This window comes from Protopterus annectens, chromosome 3.part0, assembly GCF_019279795.1.
Source record: "Protopterus annectens isolate FY-2018-M chromosome 3.part0, PAN1.0, whole genome shotgun sequence".
Classification (NCBI taxonomy): Eukaryota; Metazoa; Chordata; order Ceratodontiformes; family Protopteridae; genus Protopterus; species Protopterus annectens.
Genome location: NC_056731.1, coordinates 1,049,499,740 through 1,049,512,585, shown reverse-complemented (window position 1 = coordinate 1,049,512,585; position 12,846 = coordinate 1,049,499,740).

Sequence of the window (12,846 nt, the reverse complement as noted above, 5' to 3'; positions counted from 1 at the left end):
GAAAATAACAAAATAAACCTAAATTAAGCATTCTAACTAAAATCAGTATTCTGCCATGCAAGTCAATGGCAGGCAGAAGACAACATGGCCAGTGAGTAATGGTTGCTAAGGGGGGAGGCTCAGTGTGAGACATGTAACTATGCATCAGCAGGCAATCCTATACAAATGAGGGGAATGATAGTGAATCTCAATTTTCCCCAGCATGTGAGACAGGTCACAGCAGTGTTAGAGCAGGAATAGCTTGGTGCAAGCCTAGGAGTTAGGTGACATCATGGGGGGTGTCAGGCATACTGTAAGCGGATTGGAGCCCTGTGGCTTGGGTTTGCTCCTAGCTTAGCACAGCTAAGCTAGGGGGTGTGTCTAAACCTGCCTAGCACTCTTTACAAAGCCTAAGCAGGTGTGCGCACTGCACACCGGGTTTTACAGGAAGAAAAAACAAGTTAAACCAGGAAATAGCAGCAGTGTGCACATTTGAGCACTCTATGCAGCACGCACATGGGCTTAAACAGGATGGCAATGGGAAGGGAAAACAGCAGTAGGAAGGCAATCAAGGAGAATGAGCTTAGCTGGCAGATGAAATGTATCAGAATCAGCCAATTACACAGGCAGACCAGACCAGACCAGACCAGCCCAGACCACCACTATAAACTAAGCAAACACCTTCCCCTCTTTTTCCCACACTCTACACCACTGGTGTAAACAAGTGGGGAACTTTTAACACTCACAACAGAAAATGATAGGGGCTGCAATAGTTATCATACAATTTGTGGAAGAGACTAAGGGTGGTGAGGATGTGAATGCTGTCGATCAACCCACAGTGAGGAGGGGAGAAGAGTGTACAGACCCAGGGTAACCTACCAGGGGCTACATGAGCTGGAGATAGTGGAGCAGTATAGGGTGGACATGGACCTCCTACAGCAAATTGTTGAGCTGTGCCAGCCAGGCCTGACACACAGAACTAACAGAGAGGAACCCATTCCAGTGGATACCATGATATGTGTAGGCCTAAGAATACTAGCTACAAATACCATCCAAAGGCCAACTGGGGATATGATGGGGATTTCACAGGCATCAGCATCCAGGGTACTCCACCAGTTCCTGGATGCCATGCCAGCACATATCGGTGAGCATATATATTTCCCCAACACCCGTGAGGTGTTGGCCAGCAATATGCAACTGTTCCACCAAACAGAAGAATACCCTGAGGTAGTGGGTGCTACAGACTGCATGCACATATGCATCAAAGCACCACACGGTGAGCAGGGTAGGGTCTACATCAACCGCAAGGGCTTCCCCTCCATCAACTGACAGATCATGTGCGATGCCCCGGGCATAATAATGAATGTGTGTGCTGGCTGCCGTGGAAGCTATCACGATTCCCACATCTAGCATCTGACATAGCTGTACCAGAGATTTGCCAATGGGGACATCCCTTATGGTCACCTAGTGGGGGATGCTGGATACGCACTAGAGCTGTGGTTGATGACACCCATCAGAAATGTACACACACACCCGAAGAAGAACTCCATAATGAGGCACACACACACAGACCAGCATTATAGTAGAGCATGTGTTTGAGATGCTCAAGTCACAGTTCTGGGGTCTGGACACATCCGGTGGAGCCTTGCAGTACTCACCAGCTACATGTACCCAAATCGTCCTTGCATGTGCCATGCTGCACAATATGATCCTGCAGAAACAGCTGCAGCAGGAAACGCAAGGGGCAAGGCCACACATCCCCCCACCATTGCCAAGGCCTGCACAGGCACAGAGTGACTCAAAGAAGGAACAACCTGAGCCTGCCCCAGTAGGCAGAAGGAGGCATGTCCAGTATGCCCTGGCCTTGGCAAAGAGGCAACGCATAACACATACACTGACACAGTAGAGACCCAGGGAATAACACCTCTCTCCAACTCCTACATATAGTAAAAGGGATGCCAAACATTACACTATCTGTGCCTAGCCATGTGTAGGGAGTGTACTATGTGCATCTGACATAGGCAGCCCTGCAGCACCACCCTCAAAACTGGGACACCCACAAGGTAAGTGACTCACACATGCCAGTCGGAGGGGGGGTCAGATAACCAACAACAGTCACAACCAGCAGGACAGGTGTAGACAAACACAAACAAAGGCTGTGCTATGGCCTCTGAATGAGGCCTATGGGTAACCCCCCCCCCCAGGCCTACACAGAAAGACTACAGCAGGTCACGCAGTGGGATGTCAGTTCTAAAGGGTAGGATGTCAGAAAATAATATGAAGGTAATTAAAAGCTAAGATCTTTAGTGCACTGGTATGCCTCTAGCCAGCATGATATGTAAGACTACAGACTGAAATGGAGTCCCCGACATACCAATAGAGTCCTAGCAAATGTGTACAAGTGTCAGGTGTGCCCCCCTTCCTACATAGAAATATAGTAACAGTCAGGTGTGCCCCCCAATCCTGTGTAGAAATAGTCAGGTGTGCCCCCCCATCCTACATAGAAATATAGTAGCAGGTGTGTGTCTCCAATCCTGTGTAGAAATAGTTAAGTGTGCCCCCCATCCTATGAAGAAATATAGTAACAGTCAGGTGTGCCCCCCAATCCTGTCTAGAAATGTAGAAACAGTCATGTGTGCTCCCCCCTGTTATGGAGAAATGTGGTAACAGTCAATGCGAAATGATCGATGGATACCCTGCAGAGACAGCATGCTACCTGCCGGTGTACAACACAAAGGTCAGCACTGCAGTAAAAACTACCTGGACTCGATCCACACATGAAATACAGACGGACATACTGGGCATGCTGGCAGACTTAGAGAAATGAAGGCAATGTCAGTCAACAATATACTGAAAGGTCATACTGGGCATGCTCACACACTTAAACACATGAAGGCCATGTCTGCAAACACCAGTGGACCAGACATATATGGCAGTCACAGTTGTTAGTGCAGACACTCATCAGTACTCACCACTCATGCCTTGCACACACAGTGGATAGGAATACAGACATATATGTAAGGACAACACACTATAACAAGCCAAAGATAGACAGACATAGATGTGTGGAAGACGGTGTCTGTGACAAGGAGCCATCCAGGCCTGTCCGACCCAGCACACAGCCAATGGGCCCCAAACACATGAGGTGCAGATGTCACTCACTGCAGATACTAGCCATCTGTATCTCTCAGCATGACAGACTATGTGGTGCATGTGCCAGCTGTGTAACATGACTGTACAAGGATGTAGTCATCTAGCAGCTGTATACACGTACCTGTGAAATATGATCCTGTGCGTGCCCGCATGTTGTGTGTCAACTCCTAGATGAATGGGTTATGGCCCTTGCACGCACACTGCCCTCCCCATAGCCCTACTATGACAAGCCTGCTGAGGTCGTCCAATGTGAAATACACCTTTGGGAGAGTAGTAGCCCAGTAATCTCCATGGCATGTCCCATAACTGTGTACTACTGTAGTGTGCGAAAATAGTTAGGTAGGAGTTCTAATCCCAGACTTGGCAACTGTGTGTGAATGTGTGTCTGTGTGTGTGTGTTTGTGTGCATAACTGTCTGTCTGACTGTGTAGAGAGCAATGCTTTTTAGGGTAATCACACTACCAACAATTCAAATGCTCAACTTTGGCAAGGCTGCTGATGTCACCCACCTAGAAATACGCCTCTGGGAAGATTCCAGCCCAGTAATCTCCATAGCACATCCTGTAACTGCGTACTGCTGTTGTGTGATAAAGTAGTTAGGTAGGTGTTCTAATCCCAGACATGGCAAGTGTGTGTGTGTGTGTCTGTCTGACTTTGTCTGTGTAGAGAGCAATGCTTTTTAGGATACTCACATTCCCTACAATTCATATACTCAACTTTGGCAAGGCTGCTGATGTCATCCACCTAGAAATACACCTCTGGAAAGGTCGTAGTCCAGTAATCTCCGTAGTGTGTCCTGTAACTGTTTACTGCTGAAGTGTGATAAAGTAGTTAGGTAGGTGTTCTAATCCCAGACATGACAAGTGTGTGTGTGTGTGTGTGTGTGTGTGTGTGTGTGTGTGTGTGTGTGTGTCTGTCTTTGTAGAGAGCAGTGCTTTTTAGGGTAGTCACACTCCCTACAATTCATATGCTCAACTTTGGCAAGGCTGCTGATGTCACCCACCTAGAAATACACCTCTGGGAAGGTTGTAGCCCAGTAATCACCATAGCACGTGCCATAACTGCGTACTGCTGTAGTGTGATTTAGAACTGTGGTAGGGTTCCATCCCCAGCCATGGCAGTTCGGGATGTGTTGTGTGTGTTTCAATGTCTGTGTATGGCCCAGTGCATTATAGGCTAGTCACACTCACTACAATTTGAATGTCCACCTTTGTTAATCCTGCTGATGTCATTCATTGTGAAATACACCTTTGGGGAAGGAGCTCTCCAGTAATTCTCATGGTGTGTCCTATAACACCTCCATGCTGTAGTGTGATATAGACCTCTGTTAGGGGTTCTATACCCACACATGTTGGTAGTGGATGTTTTCTGTGTGTGTCACTGTCTGTGTAGAGAGCATTGCATTTTAGGCTAGTCACACTCACTACATTAGAATGTCCTACTTTGGCAATCCTGCTGTTGTCATCCAATGTGATATACACCTTTGGGGAAGGAGTACTCCACTAATCTCTGTGGCATGTACTATAACTGCATAGTGCTGTAGTGTAATAAACTACTTAGGTAGGGGTTCTACTTCCAGACATGACAGGTGTGTGTGTGTGTGTGTGTGTGTGTGTGTGTGTGTGTGTGTGTGTGTGTGTGTGTTTGTAACTCATATCCTGTGTGGAGGTGGTTGTGAGTGTGTGGTCAGTGTGGTGTGGCTTTTGCATAATTCTTATATGGTGGCCCTACTATATATCGCAATGTCCACCATACATGAATAACAGATGTGAAATAGCTGGGTGGCTGGGGTGCAAAGCCATACCCATTCACTTGACATCAAGGCCAGGTAATCCCAGTTAGCACCCCCAGTATTACACACTCTCAATCCATGTCTCATACGCACACATGCCTAGGCAACAGCCAATATGTGGGTAGTACACTGCATATTGGCCACTGATAGTAACTATTGAGTGATAGCAGTGGAATACAGATGGCATGGCACCCTGTCCATCTGTCCAATATGCACGTACACATAGACAGTGCACCCTCCCCATGTTCCCCAATGGACACCTGCAACATCTGTAGTGCCATCACATGTGACCCACAAAGGACATACCATGCCTGACAACATGCCCTGTATGGACAGATGCCATTGACACCAGGGAATGCCGTTAGCATGCTATCAATGTAGGTGCAGGGTAAACCTGCCACCCATTACCAGTTCCCTCCACAGGTGGGGAAGACTGGCATATCTGATGATAATCTGTGTTCACAACATGGGCCAGACACCCAAGGTACAGTTCCACATGACACTGTACATGCATGTGGGAGGTGTGCACATCCCAGACACCGTCCATGTCATGGACAAAGGAACACATTCATGGCAAGCGATGCACAACATTGGCCACACACAACAGTCACCCAGGTGACTGGATGGGGGATACAATACCCACATGAGTGGGCAAATGCAGAAACCACAGCCCTGAGCCACAATGCAGACCATTGTCATGTGGCCTTATGCCAAGGTTTACCCATCGCCTAGCCTTGTATAGCCATCTGGCACAGTAGACCACCACACACCCGTGCAGACATGCACCCATCCATGTCAGTACTGGCACCCTGTGTGTTTGTGTGTATATTGTATGGTGTGTATGTTCACATCCATACTCACTACAACCCCCATTGATATACTGAAGCATGCTGTCTGATGTCAGACATGTCCTTATACCCTTTGCCCATACAACCGCCGTATGACCCATGTGTTGCATGTGATACCTGAACAGTGATGAGTTGTGGCAATCCCACTACTGATGAGTTTTAATCCTGGCCCTGCCAAGTGTGTCAGTGTGTGTGCCTCCCTGTGAGAGTATGGCTGTGTTGATGGTGGCACCTGTTCAGGAGGACAAGCACATGTACATCACCTACCATATAGCTACCATATCCCTGTTGCAGTCACTCACCATCACATATATGTTATGAGGGCTCCACAACAGGTAACCCCTGTAGGCCATCCAATAACTGCATACAATTGTGATAGCACTACATAGTCATCAGGGGTTTGATACCCTGTGCTGATAGGTGTGTGACACAAACATGCTTAGGCTTTACTCTTCCACCCCTCCCTGACTTGTCTTTGCCTCTGTCTGCTTCTCCCACTCCCTCTCTGGTGGATGTGGAGACCTACACCTGCTTTGCTTAGGCAGCAGCATGTGTATTTTAAGTGATGCTCATGATCAGCTGATGGCCTCTGCACAAATTGCAGTCCTCCCCTAGTTGATGGCATGTGGAACAGCTGTGGTAACATTCCCATAGCCAATTGCATGGGAACACACTCCAATATCTAGGAACATCATGTTGGTGTTAGCCCTTTTCATTCACTGTGAGCAGGAACTAGATCTGTTCTTTGGCAAGCAGCATCTCAGATGGATCGGGGATTTACCTTTAACAACATACACTGTGGAAAAGGGCAACACACAGGAGTGGGATGCGCCTGACCTGACTACAGACTGTAAGTGTTGCTATAATGCATTTGGAGTAATGTAGGTTTAAGAGTGTGTGTGTGTGGATATGGCTGCCCTACATGTCTCAATACCTGCCATGTCAGTTCTATGTTTATGAGGAATCCCCAACTGCAGGGTCATCTGCAGACTGGACAGTGTGTTGTGCCTTTGGTTTCATGTGTTACCCACAGATCATCTATCTGTGGACTGCAGAAGATAGTGTGAGGATTGCAGTCTGTAGATAGTGAAAGCTGTGACAGTTACTGACTTCATATCCCTCATAAGACATATGCTGCAACAAACCCTGTGACAACAGTAAATGTATGAGGTTATCACAGCAACATGGCAATACTGGCCCTGTGTATGTACTTCCAGCCCCAACGCTGTCAATCCTTGCACATATGTCATGCATGAAGAGGTGCATATGTGCTGTACATCATAATTAGTGTCATCATATCTTATAAGACAGTGAGATATCAGACTGCTACACATTATGTACAGTAGGGGTTATATTTGATGAGCTAACCTGGACATAATGTGGTTGTTTGTACAGTACTGAGGTCTGTGTACTTATGGTGAATGTCGACAGTGTGTGTATTGTTAATATGTACCTTGGCCTGTATACAGACTGTGTTAGTTGTCATTGTCCTAGGTCCTGGCCTATCTGATGTTACATGCTGCTCCACTGTATGTTACTGTATTGGCTTACATGTTTGTAGGGTGATAAACTCACATGTCCCATTCCACAGTCAGCCATCAGACCAAACTGTGTAGTGGCCCAGTATATGTTGGGTTACTGTTTGAGTGGCACATATGAGGATGGTTTTGAACAGATAGTCCATATACTGTAATATTGTGTTAGCTTGCCATATGTGGCTGTGGCTCTGTTCTCATTGGTTGTGGTTATGCACTTTCACACAGGTGTATCTTACCATGTGCTGTGACATGCCTGGACAGCCTGCTATATATGCAGGTATATGTGCATTCCCCCATAGGAGATGTAGCCCAGTGTTTAGCCAGTCTGCCTGTAGCCTGCACAGTGCATTGTTACATGCCTAACAGCTTAGCGTACTTACCCAGTGTGATGTCATATGCAGATACTTGCCAGATCTACTGCTGCTGGGCCTCCCTTAACAGTCATGTATGTCAGACAGAGCAGTGGGTTGCTGTACAGATGTATGTCAATATCTAGTGGGTAGTATGTGGCCATGGCACCCCTCTACCAGTGAGTAGTATGTGTCAGGCCAGACAGATGTGTGTGGATGCATAATCTATGCTGGCATATGTATACCAGTTGGTATGTGTTATACCCATCTACATGGCTGTTAACATCCATGTTGTCAGGCATGGTACACATGTTTTGCACTAAGTGGTTCTGTGTATACTTCTGGACTGTACAGATTGTGTCAGAATGTCAACACATATTGGCCAATATCTCAGCTGCAGTTGACAGGAGTAGTACGTGCTATCAGCGGTACGTTACTAGGATGTCCTTAGGATGTCTGTCAGTAGCCAATGGCACCCATGTGGAAAGCAGATGTGACCCTCCCCCACACACACACCATGTCTATAAAGACAATCCCAATTACAGTAGCAATAGTATATAAAACTGTAAAAGTACATAAATAAAGGTTTTCCATTCCTGCAAATCTGTGTGTGGTGTTTCGTCCTATGACCTCTCTGTGGGTATATGTTGCAGGCAATGATTTTTATTTGTATGGGTGGCCCATATAGTGTCCAGTTGTTCAGGTGTGAACTGTAGGCATAGTGGCTGTTCCATATTTTGTGCACCTCCTACATATGTATCTTACTGTACATATCTCTGCATGTGAATGTGTAGTCACATGTATATATATATATATATATATATATATATATATATATATATATATATATATATATGTATATCTGTATCTGCATATATGTGTCTGTGTATATATATCCTGGGGATGTTGATAGCTTCCACATTTTAATTTCCTATGGGAGCCAGACTGTACTGCATGATATGTTGCCAATACCAGCCTGACATCATACAGGTGGGATGTAGTGCTGTTAGCATCTTGTGCCCATGTCATGTCAGGTCCTGGTTATGAGATCTGCAACACTTGGTAGTGTATTGCAGGGTGGATGTGTTTGGCTGGGGGGCTATGCCTATTTGTACAAGACATATATTGTTTGGGGCCTCTCAACCCCATTAACGGTGCATGTGGACATATTTATTTTTGTTAATCTAACATTGTACAGATGTATGGCCACATTTACCTATATATATATATATATATATATATATATATATATATATATATATATATATATATATCAGCTTACATATGTATGACTATGTCCGTATATACCTACATAGCTATATACCTGCGTGCATATATGCACCTTGCTGTGCATATGTCGACATATAGGTGTAGACATATATATGTGTTGATGTAGGCATTTGCATGTATATATGTTCATATATATTTATATATATATATATATATATATATATATATATATATATATATATGTATATCTTTCTAAATATATATATATATATATATATATATATATATATATCTACATATATAGATATATTGCATCTGTTTAGATATTAATATATTTACACACACATATACATTTAGATGTTGGTTACATTCTCTGTACTGTAGCATGACTGAGCTGGATGATATGTTTCTGAAAACATCAAATTGATGTATATCTGTCATGACTTAGTGGAAAATCACTTTGTCTATGGTATGCAGAGTCCTAGCCTTGCAGAGGCTGTTTATTTTGTTGCTGGGCAGAACATGGGTCGTTGGATCCAGAGTGATTAAGGCACTTTTAAGCAGTTGTAAGTGGGTTTGTGCAGGTTTGCGCGGAGGTAAGCACTGCTAACTTCTGATTACAGTTTCTTATACTCAAGTAAGCTTCCAGATTGCTAATCTGTGTAGGCAGTGCTTACCTCCATGCAAATGCACTCTAACACAATTACTAGTGCTTACATATGCTTGCTACTGTTTAGTTTTGTTTAGACCTGCTTACTAGTGCCTTATTCATTATGATACAGATACTTCACATGTGCATTTCTTGCAGGACTCTAGCCCATAAATATGTGTTATTTAGTGTTTTTGCAACAAAAATATTGGTTATAACATGTTTTGCCATGTAAAATAGACTGTGCTGAAGTGGAACTCGACCCGGGAATGCCTGCTCATTAGGTGAATTTTCTGCCCAGTACACTATTGCTGTGCTGTTTCATTTACATATATCTTCCTTGTTATCCTCTTCAGTCTTTTAAGTTGCTTTAGCTGTAGCTAAGCGATGGGCACACCCGTGCACCTATGGTTAGGCAGCAGCATGTGTAATTTAAGTGATCATCATGATCAGCTGATGGCCTCTCCACGAATTGCAGCCCTCCCCTAGTTGATTGCATGTGGAACAGCTGTGGTAACATTCCCATAGCCAATTGCATGGGAACACACTCCAATATCTAGGAACATCATGTTGGTGTTAGCCCTATTCATTCACTGTGAGCAGGAACTAGATCTGTTGTTTGGCAAACAGCATCTCAGATGGATTGGGGATTTATGTTTAAAAACATACACTGTGGAACAGGGCAACACACAGGAGAGGGATACGCCTGACCTAACTACAGACTGTAAGTGTTGCTATACTACATTTGGAGTAATGTTGATTTAAGAGTGTTTGTGTGGATATGGCTGTCCTTCATGTCTCAATACCTGCAATGTCAGTTCTATGTTTATAAGGAATCCCCATCTGCAGGGTCATCTGCAGACTGGGCAGTGGCTTGTGCCTTTGGTTTCATGTGTTACCCACGGAGCATCTATCTGTGGACTGCAGAAGGTAGTGTGAGGATTGCAGTCTGTAGATGGTGAAAGCTGTGACAGTTACTGACTTCATATCCCTCAAAAGACATATGCTGCAACAAACCCTGTTACAACAGTAAATGTATGGGTTTATCACAGCAACATGTCAATACTGGCCCTGTGTATGTGCTTCCAGCCCCAACTCTGTCAACCTTTGCACATATGTTGTGCATGAAGAGGTGCATATGTGCTGCACACCATAATTAGTGTCATCATTTCTTATAAGACAGTGAGAAATCAGACTGCTACACATGTTATGTACAGTAGGGGTTATATATGATGACCTAACCTGGACATACTGTGGTTGTTTGTACAGTACTGAGTTCTGTGTACTTATGGTGAATGTCGACAGTGTGTGTATTGTTAATATGTACCTTGGCCTGTATACAGACTGTGTTAGTTGTCATTGTCCTAGGTCCCGTCCTATCTGATGTTACATGCTGCTCCATTGTATGCAATTATATTGGCTTACATGTTCGTAGTGCCATACACTCACATGACCCATTCCACAGTCAGCCATCAGACCAAACTGTGTAATGGCCCAATATATGTTCAGTTACTGTGTGAGTTGCACATATGAGGACGGTGTTGAACAGATAGTCCATATACTGTAATATTGTGTTAGCTTGCCATTTGTGGCTGTGGCTCTGTTCTCATTAATTGTGGTTATGCACTTTCACACAGGTGTATCTTACCCTGTGCTCTGACATGCCTGGATAGCCTGCTATATATGCAGGTATATGTGCATTTCCCCATAGGAGATGTAGCCCAGTGTTTAGCCAGTCTGCCTGTAGCCCGCACAGTGCATTGTTACATGCCTAACAGCTTAGTGTACTTACCCAGTGTGATGTCATATGCAGATACTTGCCAGATGTACTGCTGCTGGGCCTCCCTTAACAGTCATGTATGTCAGACAGAGCAGTGGGATGCTGTACAGATGTATGTCAATATCTAGTGGGTAGTATGTGGCCATGGCACCCCTCTACCAGTGGGTAGTACGTGTCAGGCCAGACAGGTGTGTGTGAATGCATAACCTATGGTGGCATATGTATACCAGTTGGTATGTGTTATACCCATCTGCATGGCTGTTAACATCCATGTTGTCAGGCATGGTACACATGTTTTGCACTAAGTGGTTCTGTGTATACCTCTGGACTGTACAGATTGTGTCGGAATGTCCACACATATTGGCCAATATCTCAGCTGCAGTTGACAGGGGCAGTACGTGCTAGCAGTGGTACTGTACTAGGATGTCCTTAGGATGTCTGTCAGTAGCCAATGGCACACATGTGGAATGCAGATGTGACCCCCCCCCAACACACACACACACACACACACACACACACACACACACACACCATGTCTGTAAAGACAATCCCAATTACAGTAGCAATAGTATATAAAACTGTAAAAGTACATAAATAAAGGTTTTCCATTCCTGCAAACCTGTGTGTGGTGTTTTTTCCTATGACCTCTCTGTGGGTATATGTTGCAGGCAATGATTGTCATTTGTATGGGTGGCCCATACAGTGTCCATTTGTTCAGGTGTGAACTGTAGGCATAGTGGCTGTTGCATATTTTGTGCACCTCTTACATATGTATCTTACTGTACATATATCTGCGTGTGAATGTGTAGTCACATGTGTATATATATATATATATATATATATATATATATATATATATATATATGTATATCTGTATCTGCATATATGTGTCTGTGTATATGTATCCTGGGGATGTTGATAGCTTCCATATTTTACATTTCCTATGGGAGCCAGACTATACTGCATGATATGTTGCCAATACCAGCCTGACATCATACAGGTGGAATGTAGTGCTGTTAGCATCTTGTGCCCATGTCATGTCAGGTCCTGGTTATGGGATCTGCAACACTTGGTAGTGTATTGCATGGTGGATGTGTTTGGCTGAGGGGCTATGCCCATTTGTACTACAAAACATATATTGGTTGGGGCCTCCCAACCCCATTAACGGTGGATGTGGACATATTTATTTTTGTTAATCTACCATTGTTATCAACAGATGTATAGCCACATATACCTATATATATATATATATATATATATATATATATATATATATATATATATATATCAGCTTACATATGTTTGACTATGTCCGTATATACCTACATAGCTATATACCTGCGTGCATATATTTACCTTGCTGTGCATATGTTGACATATAGGTGTAGACACATATATATGTGTCGATGTAGGCATTTGCATGTATATATGTTCATATATATTTTCATATATATATATATATATGTATATATATATATATATATGTATATTTTTCTAAATATACATATATATATATATATATATATA